Source organism: Bos taurus, chromosome 1 (assembly GCF_002263795.3).
Source record: "Bos taurus isolate L1 Dominette 01449 registration number 42190680 breed Hereford chromosome 1, ARS-UCD2.0, whole genome shotgun sequence".
Lineage (NCBI taxonomy): Eukaryota > Metazoa > Chordata > Mammalia > Artiodactyla > Bovidae > Bos > Bos taurus.
In genome coordinates this window covers 69,767,301-69,782,109 of record NC_037328.1, presented here as the reverse complement: position 1 = coordinate 69,782,109, position 14,809 = coordinate 69,767,301, and the positions used below count along the sequence as shown (strand labels likewise).

The 14,809-nt window shown below is 34.1% G+C and overlaps 1 protein-coding gene across 13 annotated transcripts in view; it reads left to right on the top strand.

Moving 5' to 3' along the window:
- Positions 1-14,809, top strand: part of ZNF148 (zinc finger protein 148) — a 146,598-nt gene that overhangs the window by 45,509 nt on the left and 86,280 nt on the right. For 9 of the 13 annotated variants that reach the window (XM_010801188.4, XM_005201416.5, XM_024991587.2 and 6 more), the window contains one exon: positions 5,853-5,988. The gene's annotated coding sequence lies outside the window, so the exon portion shown is untranslated. 13 annotated transcript variants of the gene reach the window in all.

The following is a 14,809-nucleotide window of genomic DNA, read 5'->3' as shown; positions in this document are numbered from 1 at the left end:
TTAAACTAGCTTTGCTTTCATGGGATAAATGTTACTTGGTCTTGGTGTATAGGCCTTTTTAAAAAATCTGTTGCTAGATTCAGTCTGCTAATACCTTGTAAGCATATTGTATCTGTTGATGAGAGACACTGGAGTGTAGTTTTCATCTGATGTCTTTATATCAACTCTAGCCTTACTGATTGAGTTGGAAGATGTACCCTCTCCCTTTGTTTCATGAAGGAGTTTATGAAGGATTGGTGTTTCCTCTGTAAATATTTGATAGAATTCATCAGCGAAGCCATTTCTTTTGGGGGGGCTTTTTAAATACTAAGTCTGTTTGTTCAGATTTTTCTGTTTCCTCTTTAGTTAATGTGTCAGTAATATGTGTCTTTTAAGAAGTTTTATAAAAGTTGTTTAATTTCTTGGCATTTATTTGTTTATAGTATTCCTTCCCTTATAAGCTTTAAATTTTTGCGAGGTCAGTGTTAATATCCCTTCTTTCATTTCTAATTTTGGTAGCTTGTATTTTTTCTTTTTTTTCTTTTTAATGTATTTTTAATTGGAGGATAATTGCTTTACAGTGTTGTGTTGATTTCTCCCATATGACAGCATGAATCAGCCGCGTGTGTGTGTGTGTGTGTGTGTGTGTGTGTCCTGTTTTTTTTTTTTTCTCTTTTCTGTAGGTCAGTTTTCGTAAAAGTTTGTAAATTTTTTGAGTCTTTTTAAAAGAACCAAGTTTTTCTCTATTTTTCTGTTTTGTATTTCATGTATTTCTGCTCTAAATTTTGAATATTTTTTTCAGCTTGCTTTATGGTTTAGTTTGCTCTTTTTCTGGTTTATTGAAATGGAATCATGTCATTGATTTGAGATTCCACTTTTTTTCAAATATATAAAAGTATATCATTTCTTCTCAGTACTGCTTTAGCTGCATCCCATCAATTTTGGTATGTTTGTTTTATTTATTCCGTTAAAAGTATTCTCTAACATCTCTTTTAATTTCTTCTTTGAGGTATGTACTATTCAGAATTGTGAAGTTTAATTTTCAAATACTTGATAATTTTCCAGTTGATAGCTACTTAATTCTAATTTAGTTGATATCTACTTAAATTTTGTTATGGTTGGAAAACATACTTTGTATGACTTAAGTCCTTTTACATTTTTAAGGCTTGTTTAATGGTCTAGCATTTGATCTGTCCTGAAGAGTGTGTGCTTGGAAACTATTTTTTATGTTGTTTGTTGGAGTTTTGTATATATGCCAGCTAGGTCTGATCGATTGAGTGTGTTCTTCTGTTTTCAGGTTTTCTGTATCTTTGTTAATTTGCTGTTTTTATTCTATCAATTATTTAGAGTGTAGTATTGAAATCTCCAGTGATAATTTGTTGAATTTTCTGTTTTCTTTTTAATAATGTTATTGTTTCATTATTTTAGGGTTTATAATTATTACAATACTTTATTGACTATCATTAGAAAGAGATATCTTTCTTCATCTTTAGTATTTGTCTTAAAGTCTATTTTGTCTAATTCTAATGTAACCACTCCACCTATCTTATGGTTACTCTTTCCATGGGGGTGGGAGTGGGGTGTGTGTGTGGGGGTGTGTCTGTCCTTGTTCCCCATCTTTTTTCTTTCAGTCTTGAATTTAAAGTATGTCTCTTGCTGGCAGTACATGGTTGAATCTTGTGTTTTTTTGTCCAGTCTGAGTCTCTACCTTTCCATTGTGCTCTTCAGACATTCATATTTAATTATGGACTTCGTTGGATTTACATTTGCCATTTGCTTTATGTATATCTCATGGGTTTTGTTTCTCAGTGCTTCCTTACTGGCTTTTGAATTAAATGTCTTTTAGTATGCCATATTAGTTACTCTGTTGGTGTTTTTTCTAAATATAATTTAAGATACTTTCTTTGTGGTTGCTATGATATTTACATTATACATTTTAACATTAAATAGACTTATTTAATGTTAAATTTAACATTAATAGTTAATAGTAACACTGAGTCAGTATCAGTAAAATATAGAAACTTCGCTCAGTATAGCTCCATTTTCTGCTTCCTCTATTTTGCCACTGAAGTGAAATGAAGTGAAGTGAAGTTGCTCAGTCGTGTCCGACTCTTTGCAACCCCATGGACTGTCGGCTACCAGCCTCCTCCGTCCATGGAATTTTCCAGTCAAGAGTACTAGAGTGGGTTGCCATTTCCTTCTCCAGGGTATCTTCCCAACCCAGGGATTGAACCTGGGTCTCCCGCATTGCAGGCAGACGTTTTACCATCTGAGCCACCAAAGAAGTCAATTATATTTTGCCACTGTTGCTATATATATATAACATCCATATATGCCATAAACCTGGCAATACAGTGTTAAAAATATTGCTTTATATATACTTATGTCTCTTAAAGATGTTAAGAGAAGAAATGAGAAAAACGTGTTTATAGTCTTCTAGCTTAACCCACATATTTACCATTTCTGGTGTTCTTTTCTTCCTGTGTATTTTAAGTGTGGTGTCATTTCCTTTCAACCTGATGGACTTCTTTTAGTATTTCTTGTATGGCATGTTTGATTTGCTTTGTTCATCTGAGACAGTGTTTATTATGCTTTTATTTTGAAGGGTAGTTTTGTTGCCTTCTTGGTTGACAGGTTTTTTTCTTTTAGCACTTTCAGAATGTGATTCCTCTGTCTTCTGGCCTCTTGTTGTTGTTGATTGAAAGTCAGCTGTTAGTAAATTTCTGAGTTAGAGCTCAGGAAAAGCCTGCTGAATTTATGTTGCAAGCATTACTTAACACAGTATAAGGATGAAAAGACAGCAAAAATATCTTCTTACTTTCTCATCCCCTCATTGTAACAAAGCCCTTAACTTGGAGAACCTTATTCCCCTCTCTTTACTCTTCCTCCTCCACTTCCCACTTACCATCACCTTATAATATTCAGAGAGCACTTGGATTATGGGTCTGACTAGAGAAATGCTTTCAGATAATCATTAGCCCACATCTCCAGTGGATCAGATCAGATCACATCAGTCGCTCAGTCGTGTCCGACTCTTTGCAACCCCATGAATCGCAGCACACCAGGCCTCCCTGTCCATCACCAACTCCCGGAGTTCACGGGATGGAGTTGTAAAGTGCTTTTATAATACAGTATTATTGTTAAAGGAAAAAAAAATAAGAAAGCTGTTAATCGTGTTGATGGTTCTCTGCTATACTGAGTAATTTTTCTCCTTGTGTTTGTTCTTAACAATTTTGACTATGATGTGTCTAGGTGTGTATCTTTGTAATTATTCTCTGTGAGATTCATTGAACTTCTAAGACCTATAGATGTGATTTCTACTGAAAAATCTAATTTGGGAAGTTTTTGGTTGATGTTTTATTAAAAAAAACCCTTATTTCCTGCCCTTACTCTCCTCTCCTTTGGAACTTCAGAAATGTTGGTAAGTTGGTTGCTGAGGCTCTGTTCAATTTTCTACAACTTTTTTTCCTTCACTGTCCTTCACATTGGATATTTTCTGATATATCTTCAAGGTCATAGATTTTCTTCTGCCGTCTTGAATCGTGTAGTGAAGTTTTTGTTTTAGTTATTTTACTTTTCGGCTTCAGAGTTTCCATGTGGTTCTTTTACATAAATGCTGTACCCTTACTGAAAATTTTTTTATTTGTTGATTGTTTTCGTAATTAAACATTAAAGATGGGGTCAGTTAAAATTTTTAACATGTTTATGATGGATATTTTGAAATCTTTGCTTAAACCAACATCTGGGGATACTCAGAAACCATTTGTAGCAGTTGCTATTTTTTATTAATGTGGATCACATTTTTCTTCCCTCCTGTCCTTCCTTTCTCCCTCCCTCCTTTCCTTCCTTTCTTCCTCCCTCCTCTCCTCTCCTTTCCTTTCCTTTCTTCCTTCCTCATCTTATAATTTATTGTTGAAAACTGGGCATTTTAGATAACATATTGGAATAATTTCAGATTGTGACTCCCCCATCCCTGCCTGCTTAGGTTATTGTTACTGTTGTCATTTTGGTATTATTTATATCTAATACAATCCTACTGAAATTTTTTTTTAAATTTTATTTTATTTTTAAACTTTACAATATTGTATTAGTTTTATTTTGAATAAAAGTTTATCCGCTAAAATAGACATGCTTGAGTGAATATCCAAGAAAATTCTGAAATGAAAGGGTACTGAGAGGTAAATAGCTCTGTCAGAATTTAAACTTAAAAAAAAATATGGATACAGTGTTGAAATGTTTTAAAAAGTGAATTAGTGTTTTACTTTCTAAAGTATGCTTCCCTGATGGCTCAGACGGTAAAGAATCTGTCTACAATTCAGGAGACCTGGGTTTGATCGTTGGGTTGAGAAGATCCCTGGAGGAGGAAATGGCAACCCACTCCAGTATTCTTGCCTGGAGAATCCCATGGACAGAGGAGCCCGGTGGGCTAGAGTCCATGGGGTCGCAGTCAGACACAACTGAGTGGTTAACACTTTCCCTTTTTCTGAAGTACAAAGATGGACTTATTACTGGTATGTTTTAGGTGAGAAAGACTGTCCTTCTTTGTCAAAGATAAGGTGTCCATATGTGCGTGGATTTCTCTGGGCTTTCTATTTTGTTCCATTGATCAATATTTCTGTCTTTGTGCCAGTACCATACTGTCTTGATAACTGTGGCTTTGTAATAGAGCCTGAAGTCAGGTAGGTTGATTCCTCCAGTTCCATTCTTCTTTCTCAAGATAGCTTTGGCTGTTCGAGGTTTTTTGTATTTCCATACAAATTGTGAAATTATTTGTTCTAGCTCTGTGAAGAATACCGTTGGTAGCTTGATGGGGATTGCATTGAATCTATAAAGTGCTTTGGGTAGTATACTCATTTTCACTATATTGATTCTTCCAATCCATGAACATGGTATATTTCTCCATCTATGAGGAGGGAGGAGGGTTCAGGATGGGGAGCAGGGGTATACCTGTGGCGGATTCATTTTGATGTTTGGCAAAACTAATACAATATTGTAAAGTTTAAAAATAAAATAAAATTTAAAAAAATAGGAGGAAAAAAAGACTGTTCTTCTTGCCTTGGCACCACTGTAAAAACAAATCTAAAATCATAGGATGTATCATACACCGTCTGGTCTCAGAGCTTCCTGTGGAGGAGTAAATACAAACTATTCTTTATAGATAGGTAATGTTTTTAAAGACCTCTATGGTAGGAAGCTCCATAAACTCTTTAGTGTATTTAGTCTATGCTGAGAAATATTCGCTGATAGGAAATTTTCTTCTTGTGTATAGCTTATGATCTTTATTTCTATTTTTGAGGGGTGTGGTATGCAGTCTTCCTATGATTATTCTTATCTTCTGTCAGCTTTTCTTCTCAGATGACCTTGCTGATTGTATTTCTGTAGCTATTTCATGATTTTACAACTCTTAATTTTTTTCTATTGTAAATACATGGGCACTCTGTGTAGGACTAGTTCTATTTGTTGTTTGTAAGGCCTAAGATTGTGTTTGCTTCTCTCTTTACTTCATAGCCTTTACAAAGCAGATACAGTGTTATGAAGTGATTTTTTAAATCATTTATTTTCTCTCTTGTAAATGTTTAGGTCTGTAACTTTCTGAATTTTCTTCAATATCCCATGTCTCTGAGGTTGTTCATCCCAGATCTCGGCAAATTATTCTGTACAAGGCCAGGATTATTGCAGTTACTCCTCATCACTGTTACATTTTCCCAGTTTCAGATTTAAAGACAAGTTATTGCACTGTTTATTCAGACATAGTTTACTATTTACAAAGAGTGATCACTTCATTATGCATGTGAGTTTGTCCATGTTGTATTTGTACAGTATTTTTTCTCTTCGTAAGTAATGTGTGTTTGTTTTTGTTTTTTTTTTTGTAGGAATTGGATGGCATAAGCAATTGAGGTGGTACTGAGGGTTTCTGAAGTCTTTGAAAGGTAGAAACTCAACCATGATTTCTTTTTCAACTCTACAGCATTCCCTTCCTTGAAGTCTTCATTTTTACATTAGTCTCAGGTAACTTCAGTACTTAACTTTTCATAATCATGAATAAGTAAATTTTTCTAATATAGAACTTTTTTTTTTTTGGCTGCTGGATTTTCATGTTGAGTTTGTGTAATAGTTTATGTTGTGTTTATATCTGGAAGAAACTTGGGATTTAATTTTTTTTTTTTTTCCAGAAAACAGTACTAAGAGAAAATTGATGAATAAAGATATAGTTTTGGGTTTTAAGTTTAACACAGGAAGATCTGTGTAGCTTATTATGTAATCTTAGATGAAATTTAAGTGGGAAGGTGTTTCCTTCTTTAACCCTTTTTCTCAGCAGGCTATTTCACATTTTTCACCCATCTGTCATCAACACATACACACCCACATTAAGTTTTCCAGAATTTCCAGGAAAGCTATTTTCATACATTGGAAAATTAGACCTGTTAATCAAAGTTAATGGTGTTTGGCATACAATTTTTTAAATGTGAAAGAACATACCAGTTACTGTACATTCTTTCATATTGTATGTTTGTTTATGCCAATATAAGGAAGCAATCATGTAGATAATTTAATAATCATTTATATTAAGTATATTGGTTAAAATTTAGACTTGTCAACTATAATAGGTGCTTAAAATGGTAGAAATATATTTATGTTTATTTGAAAAGTCCATATAAACAAATTCAGGATTGTCTGGAAGCTCCAGAATCATCATGACCTACGTCTTAGTCTTGCTTTGCTGTTGTTAATATGTGCCTTCTGTCTTGTGGTCCAAGAAGGTACCATCATGCCTGCCAATAGAAAGAAGGATAAGGGAAGAACATTCCTTTTCCCTTTAGGAGAGTTATGTATATCATTTCTATTCATATCCCATTGACTGTAACTGTCACATGACCACAGCCAGCTGCAAGGAAGGCTGGAAAATGAGTCTTATCTAGGATCTAGGTCATATGTGTCTCATTTAATATTTTATTTTTGGGGGAGAAGGAGAGAACAGCATCTAGGGGTCAGCTAGTTGTCTCTTATGTTAGGATTTGTCAGATTTACTTTCTATTTATCTAGTTGCTCTAAAATTAAAATATAATTTTTATCATCTAAGACGTATTAACTCTTGGGCTGTGATAATACTTGGGAAATTGTTCTTACTTGAGTTTTGAGGCAATTTTAGTTTTGTGAATAGTCATCATAGTTCTTTGATTAAATACCGCTAATTTTGATATCATAAGATGGAATAAGGTCTTAAAATTGATTTGAAAAAATTCCTTACTTTGTTTCACTGCCATTAGATTGTTGTGATTTATTTAATGTTTTTAGACTCTTAAGGCAAGGATGAGGACCTCGGGTGAGATGATCTTTTAGCTACACATAAAGCTAAATGATGTGTAACTGGTTCCTTCTAACTCTAAAAAGTCTGTTATTCTAAATGTTCAGATCTCATCAGAACAACTTATTCCCAGAGACATTATATACTTGTTTTTTTAAATGAGAAGTATTTCATTGTGATTACATTTTGTGATTCTTATGCCGTTTAAATATTTTATTTAAACAAATATTAAATAGTATGCTTCTATAAGAGAATTTATTAAAGGGTTGGAAATTAGTTATCAGTTTTCCATTGTATTTTATGTCAATATCAACATATATTAACCTTGTTACCTTTTTCTGAGATTTAAGATAACAGTTTTGATAAATTAGTATACTTGTATTTATATCAGGCCTCTTGATTTAGCTTTTAGTAAACGGTTGTAAGACATTGTAGGTGTTTTTGGCATTGAAGGTGACGAATACATTTTTAGTTTTATTGTACTTCACAAATAAGGTTTGTACTGATAAGTGAGAACATTTGTCCAGTGTTTAAAAAATGTTGATTTGGATAGTTAACACTTCTCTGTTTTGGAATGAGTCTTTGTTATTATATAGTACATGTTAAAAATCACTTAGGTGTTTGGACTAGGTAAACTTGTATACAGGGAAGTTTAGGAAGTATTTTTTATATTTTTAGTATACAAGGCTAGAAAATTTATAGTTTCCTCAAGATTAATTATTTTTAATATTAATGTTTGAATTTTTGGTATTGGCATAAAGTGAGATGAATGAAACAGCTAGATTTAGCAGAATGTAGGATTCTGTTTTACTTGGTTCATTTTTACCCTTTCCCTCTCCCTTTTAAATGTAGCTGTTTCTCAACCAATAGTTGACATAAGTTTGATGTTTGGTATTTCCAAATAGCACTAATTTCTTATTGTTACATTGTGTTAGAAGACTAGTGACAAGTATTTGGAATAGAGAATATGCTTAGATTCTGCTTTATTTGAGCAGAGCATCATATATATGGAGATGCCTGTTAACTTTGGTTTAAATATTTTTAAATTAATTTTCTTTGGTTAGAAAATGATCATAGGTTTTTATTTAGTTGTCATGTTGTATAAGGTGATTTATCTTACTCTGTAAATTCCTTTAGTAAACATCTTTTATTGTCACTGGCACTAATAAGAAAGGCCATTTTGTTTAGCTGTGATTATTATAAATGATCCTCCTATTAGGATGTTTTGAATAGTATCAATTTAAAAATCGGGGGGCATAGTTTACAAGATAAGCTTTGTAGATGCAAGATGGTAGTTATACAAAGGTGATCTGAAGGGGTTTCTGGAGGTAAAATATCCCTAGATAAGAGGTAAGTCTTGTTTTTAAATTAGAGATGAAGCAGTTTTTGCTTAAATCAACCTTTTGAAGGATGAGAAGGAATAGAAAACTTAGGAGTGACAAAAGGCAGATTGTTAAATCCGTTTTTATCAAGGGTTTCTTTGTTGCCTTGTAGTACCAATTTGATCTTAAGGCTGATTGATATTTGTATTTGTAATGCTGATGTTTGTAAGGCATAATTTCTTACTGAATCCTACATAGGTTAGAAATATTACTATCCAAATTAACTGGCATCCTTCAGATGAGTTTGTTGAAAAATACTTTGAATCAGAAGTAATTTGTGAAATCTAGCTTTTTAAAAAAAATCTGTTTGAGATTCCTTTAAGTACTTCTGTTTTGCCTACAAGTGATTGGGTTCTGGTATAAAAGCAGGCTATTTTTAATTTGGGAGAATATTTGGAGTTGGAAATTACTTTTTTTTTTAGAAAAGAATGATATTTAGGTTTGCCCACTATAATCTGTTTTGACTCATTTAATGTTTTATATTATTCAGTAAATGTTAATGGAAAATAATATTACAGCCAAACTCAGTGAAAGAAACACAAAAGCAATATCTTTAAGTGAGAAATATTTCTTTCATGGTTGAGTACAGATTTAATTAAAGGTGATAAAATGGCAGATGAATAATCACCTGTATTCTGAAGGAGAAATTAGATACTTTAAGAATTTGAGAAGAGTATTGCACAAATCTTCAAATCTGTTTTCAGTTTAAAACATATAGCCCTTTTTTTTCTTGATATAGGTGTATCTTTGGCATAGCTCCTACATTTATCAGCCATATTCAGGATTGTTTTTAAAATTTCCGAGTGAAAATGGGAAAGTAAAGGAAAGAGAGAGATTTTCTTAAAATAACTTGGTAAAGGTTTGAAGAAAGAGTGGAAGGATTTAGAGGGTGTGTAATTCCATGAAAAAAGAATGAAGGAGAAATGCACTGAGGCAGAAGTAGAAAATAGGAATTGTGGAAAGTGTCCATCCCTGATCAAGGAAAAAAGGGATTCTGTGCCACATAGAATTTTCCCATGGTAGCCATGAGATGGGAGTAGCCAACTATGGGGGGTTGGATTGCTTTATCGAGCCAAGCAGTGGTGACAGGGTGGCCTCAGTGGGTGGGTGAGAAGAGAATGAGTTGAGTGAGCTCTTAGTGTCCAGGGCCTTTTCAAGACAGGAGGTAGTATGGTATGGTAAAATGTGCATTAAACCAAGGAAGTTTGTCTTCAAATCCCAGTTTACCTCCTAGCTATGTAACTTTGGGTGAGCTCCAGTTTCTGCATCTGTTAAATGGGCATATACTGTTAGTGTCTTGAGTGTTAAACTGTAAACATTAAGTGAAGTAACACACCAGTGTGCCCAGCATATTGTCTTATAGTAGATCCTCAGCACATGTTAGTTTTCTTTCTTCTCCAGGTTATGCTAATCTCTGAATTTTGTAATATAGCCTCAAACCTATTAATAAATTTGGAGAGACATTTTCTTCATTCATTGCATAGAATTCCCATAAAAAACCTCAGTAAGCATTTTAAGTGCCTTGTATAATTGATTAAAAATGAGTAATAAGGCCCAACTTACTCATATATTATGCCTCTGTTAACTTTGTCCTCTGAAAACAAGCCCAGACTGAGAAAATACTTGTCTCAAATGCTTATATTAAAGCCTATGTGTTTGACTCCTTATTAAAAGCCCTAACTCAAAGCTTATTTACTCTATTTCAACTTATACAAATCTATTAATATAAAGTTTAGTTTCTATTTGGTTGCACACAGTTGATTAGAAAGAAGCATTAAATTAGAAGGTGACAAGAAGGGTCAACTGTCTGGAAGGGTCTCCAGTTCTGGAAGACTGGAGAAAGTGATGGCTTACAATTTATATTCTCTTTTTAAGTACTGCACTGCTGTTAGGCTTACGTGTATAGGATTACTTAATTGGCTGTAACTTGGATTAATTTTATACGACTGAACCAAACATTTTTCAATACTGAAGGATAGTGAGGGTGTGTGTGGGTGTGTGAATGGAGCAGAAAGCTGAATTGTGATCCCTTCAGTATCCCTGTTATTATGTATACCTTCTAGCTTCTCTGGCAGAGGGATGGAGATGGAAGGATTAAACTTGGAAGGAGGAAAAGAATGCAGCATTTGAAGTAATCTGTTGGAGGGAGAAATTGGCCCGAGGTAGGCCCCTTCCTTCCTTCTGTCTTCCTAAGTTCTGGTTTTTAGTAATCTGTGTTCTGGCTAACTCCAGAAGGAGTGCCATTTCACCTTTAGCTGAGTTATTTCTAGAACATCATTGTCCATCCTGTCTTGGATCTTAATAGCTCTGCGATATTATATTCTTTGTCAGCTACCCAAACTTCCTTCACATGCAAAATAATGGATCGGTATAAGGAGCTCAGGGTGGCTTAGAGCTTATTCCTCCATCTAGTCATTCTTTCCCCCTGTTTGACAGAGGCTCCTGGGGATGTAGATTAGTTATTTATTTTTTCCTTCCAGAGCAGCCTTTCATGTAAGAGACATGACTTAAGCATTTTTTCTTTCTCTCTGATGTGTAATATTCCATTAATTATATAGACATGTGGGTCAAAAAATAGTTGGCTTTTTGAAGATTTAGCAGAAAGAGACACTTAAATATTCACATCTTAGTGTGGATTGATAACATCAGTTTCATTTCTTTGTACTTGACTGAATCTTCCTGAAAATAACTGAAATTAGAGGGAAAGTAACCTGTGTTAACTTTTGAGCATGCATGGAATCTTTTGCCAGGGTTTGGGTTTTTGAATGTGCAGTGAAGTGAAGCACATGGGAGCTTTGACTGAGGTCACATAGGAGGTGTAAGGGAGAAATTTAAGGTTGGTGAGAGCTTCAAGGACAGTTAAAAACGTACTTTTCCTGATCATTTTTCTTAGGGTAACTTTGTCCTTTTCCCTTTTACCATGGGGCTTCCCTGGTGGCTCAGATGGTAAAGTGTTCGCCGGCAATGAGGGAGACCTGGGTTCTATCCCTGGGTTGGGAAGATCCCTTGGAGAAGGAAACGGCAACTCACTCCAATATTCTTGCCTGGAGAATCCCATGGACAGAGGACCCTGATAGGCTACAGTCCATGGGGTTGCAAAGAGTCAGATAGGACTGAGCGACTTCACTTTCATTTCAGTTTAATGAAATTAACTTTGTTTGAGAGCCTTGTTTATTTCCTGTCCAGCTTTCTCTGCCCCAACACTGGTTAAGATAATGTGATACAAGTATGGCTCACTTATTTGTCTGTATGTCTTCTCCTTGATTTTTTTCCCCCCATGTATCTTGGAGAACTTTTTACCCAGCACATATGGCTGTCTCATTTATTTTAATGGCTAATGTGTATTCCATTGTGTGGCTGAATCATAGTTAAAACAAGTTTTCCATTAAGAGGATGCTTAGGCCGTTTCCAGTCTTTTTCCACTAAAGGGTCACATCCTTGTACATAAATCTTTGGTTAATTTTTGTGACTAAGCACATAATATAGGATTATATATACTCCTAGCAATGAGATTGTTGTGTCAGTGGTCAGCAGTTTTCATTTTGATAGATATTTCCAAAGCTGACTTTAAAACTGTCAGAGCAGTGTTCCTTGATATTGAAGTCTGTGTTGATATCTTAATATTTTCTGGTATTTCAGGGAAATTGTCTCAGAAACAGTTTCTAGGCCAGCCAGTAACTTGAAATATATAGGTTAATTTGGGGTTAGAGGAATAAGAAACCAAATGTGAAAAAGGAAGATCGATTCCTTTTTCTGTCTATATGGACTGTTTTCAAGAAAATTTTCATAGAGGTCAAGTTTGCCCTTTATTTACAGTGTTTCCACTTCCCATTCCATTTACTACTTCCTTATTGAGTTGTGGAATCTTCCTGTTTCAGATGCCTCATTCTGGCACTTTTTTTTTTTTTTGCATACTTAACCTTTCTTCCCCCAAATATTCTCTACCTCCAAAGTATTTTGACTTCCTCAATACCTACTGTTCCAGCCTGATGTTAGGGATAAGATTAGTTTTTTAAAAATTAAATTTTTATGTTTGTTTTACTAGGTTTAGTATATGTTAACACACTATTATAGGAGTATAGTTATAAGCATTATGCATATATTAGGATAGGGCTTCCCTCATAGCTCAGTTGGTGAAAGAATCTGCCTGCAATGCAGGATACCTGGGTTTGATTCCTGGGTTGGGAACATCCCTTGGAAATGGGATGGAAATGGAAGGAAATGGCAGGCCACTCCAGTATTCTTGCCTGGAGAATCCCATGGACAGAGAAGCCTGGTGGGGGGTTGCAAGAGTCAGACACGACTTAGCAACTAAACCACCACCACCGTATATTAGGATATACTAAATTTTTTTAAATTGATGAGGTACATTATAAAAAACATTGGAGATGAGGACCACTGCTTTAAGGAAATGTAGACCTTGCAGTGGGTTAGTAAGTCAGCTTTAACTTTTGGTAATCTTAAAAAAAAAAAAAACAGTCTGTCCTAGGTTAGTTTGTCTAATGTCTTTTATTAATGTCTGCTTTTAATAATTACTTCTTTTTACTTCTCCCATATTCTTTAAAAGCTCCCAGGGTGTGTGTGTGTGTGTGTGTTTAATAATGATGTATGTGGCAATAGCAGATATCAGAGCAGTAAAGGGTGGCTTTGTGTATATATTGGTCCCTTTTGAGTCCTTTAGGAAAACAGTAAATAGATTAGAAGTATATAATTGATTTGGTAAGGATTTCCAAAGAAATAAGCAAATTTTAACCCTAGGAGACTTAAGTTTATTAGTTGTAGGATAGTTTATTCTCTAAGACATGTAATAAATAGAATATTTGAAGAGGATAGTTATTTGGTGATGTATTTTAAATATTTGTCATTTAGACTACTAAAATATTTCAAAAAGGGAAATTAAATTCTTGTTCCTTTGTCCAGTATGTCTTCTGGATTTATGATACTACCTGGTTCCAGGGAAGACACAGCAAGTATGAATTACATTTTTCTTTTGTTTATGTTACTGTTTATGTGAGCTGTTTTTAAGCTGTTGTATTTTTGTTGAGTTGCTAAGTCGTATCTGACTCTTTTGCAACCCCATGGACTCTAGCCCACCTGGCTCCTCTGTTCATGGGATTTCCCAGGCAAGAATTTTGGAGTGGGCTGCTATTTCCCTCTCCAGAGGATCTTCCTGACCCAGGGATTGAACCCGAGTCTCCTGCTTGGCAAACAGATTCTTTACCACTGAGCCACCTGGAAAACCCCATTTTTTGAGCTGTACATTTAAATAAAGTTTTCTTCTTAGACGATGTTAGTAAATGAAAGATTACTTTAGATTTCAGTAGTGTATTTAAATTTAACATTTGAAAGCTGCGATTAAAGTAGTAACCATTATTACCTCATTGATTTATACTTAATACAGTCCTTTCATGTTGGGTGAGTGTGTGTGTTTATTTTATACAGCCTGGTAAAAAACAAGCCATACCAGTGCCTTGACAGGCTTTAAGGTAAAATGTCTTTGGATTTCAAGATTATTATGCTAGTTCCTCAAGTAACACAAGGGAGTATGAATCTATAGCAACCAAAGTTAGAAGAGCAGGCTTAATATTGCCTATTTTTCCTATAATAATGGGGAAAAAAGATAATGTAATTATTTAGTAGGGTCTAATTCTTATGACCTCTTAAATTTAATCATGCGCAACTATTTAAGAGTATATTAGTAATGAAAATACTTTTTCCATTTTAACAAATTTAAAGCATTTAAAAGAAATAAAATTACTTTATAGAAAGTTCAAATTAGAGAGAAATACAAGTATGAAAAAAATTAGTAATTTCACTACCCAGTGGTAATATTAATGTTAGCATTTTCAGTAAAGCTGTATACATTCAGACACATATTTACATACACATTTCCTTTAATATATTGGGCTGTTTGCCAAAATTTTAAAATATTTTTCAAGAATATTTTTTGACTGTATTTTTTTAATAATTTAAACAGACTTAACTTTTTATTGAAGTATAATAACTGACAGAAATGTGTGCATATCACAGATACACATCTTAAAATTTTACAAAGTGGGCACACCTGTATAGCCAGCATTCCACTCAAGAAAAAATGTCTGCTCCCAGATAGCCCACTTTTCCTACCTCCTATCAACAGTCT